We start from the raw sequence: 1,334 nt of genomic DNA on the forward strand, positions 1-1,334 counted from the left end.
GACCGATTTCCTCCAGATATATAGTACATGCACGACTTGGCAAGAAATGAAAACTGAGCGAGGTGGCGCAGTGGTTAGCACACTGGACTCGCGTTCGGGAGGACGACAGTTCAAACCCGCGTCCGGCCAGCCTCATCTAGGTTTTTCGTGATTTATCTGAATCACCTCAGGCAAATGCCGGGATAGCTCCTTTAAAAAGGCACCGCCGACTTCCTTCCACATCCTTCCCTAATCCTATGGGACTGATGACCTGGCTGTTTAGTCCCCTCTCCCAAATCTACCAACCAATCAACTGGAAATGAAAGTGATGGAAGTGTGAGCTGCAGATGATAAAGCGATTAGAAAAAAAATAGCATACTTTGCGCGGGTCGGGAGAGGCATCAGCCATTTATAGTAGCGAAGTTTCCAGGGGGAGGCTATTGCAACGGAAAGAATGCAGAACGGTCATCCAAGGGTCGTGGGTCGAACCCCTATGGGGAAACTTCCTTTATTTTCAAGTTTTACGTTACTTACACTGTCAATAATCGAAATACTGCTCAATGTATTGTGTTTGTTAACATTTTAATAAAAGCCATGAAAAGGAAAGGCAGAGGAAAACTTTGGGCCTTTGAGTTAAAAAACGGTGAATGAGTACGTGGTACATTATAAGAATGTCTTCATTATTTCATCAAAATATGAGAAACGTACAACAATAATATACTAGAATATTTTGGCAGATGTTATGAAGCCGTACTGTGGCGTTTAAGTCACACGTCTGCCTACATGTTTTTATTTAGTTGTTACGCTTAGTACAGTACAGAAAAATCCACGTCGCTGTAAGGTAGCAAGATGCATACCCGTCGTGCAACGCTACAGGTGATCTCGAGCGTGAGAACGGTGAAATGAGTGGAAGCTGCATCGTGCTGGAACCTATAGAGACAGTGGAGATTCAGCCATGAGGCTGGTCGCCAAGAAGCATATCTTTCAATATTTATTTTTAGTGTTTAAATGTTAATGTACGTTCCAAACGTGCTCCTGACATTACGTGCACTGACAACTTCTTATCAATAAATTCTATAACTTTCAGCTCGCATTGAGACACTGAGCCGGCCGCTGTGACCGAGCGGTTCTAGGCGCTTCAGTCCGGGACCGCGCTGCTGCTACGGTCGCAGGTTCGAATCCTGCCTCGGGCATGGGTGTGTGTGATGTCCTTAGGTTAGTTAGGATTAAGTTGTTCTAAGTCTAGGGGACTGATGACCTCAGATGTTAAGTCCCATAGTGCTTAGAGCCATTTTTGAGACACTGATTACAAATTTCAGTTAGTATTGATAGTCATTGGTGGATAATAAGAACCA

The sequence above is a fragment of the Schistocerca piceifrons genome, chromosome X (genome assembly GCF_021461385.2).
Source record: "Schistocerca piceifrons isolate TAMUIC-IGC-003096 chromosome X, iqSchPice1.1, whole genome shotgun sequence".
Taxonomy (NCBI): Eukaryota; Metazoa; Arthropoda; class Insecta; order Orthoptera; family Acrididae; genus Schistocerca; species Schistocerca piceifrons.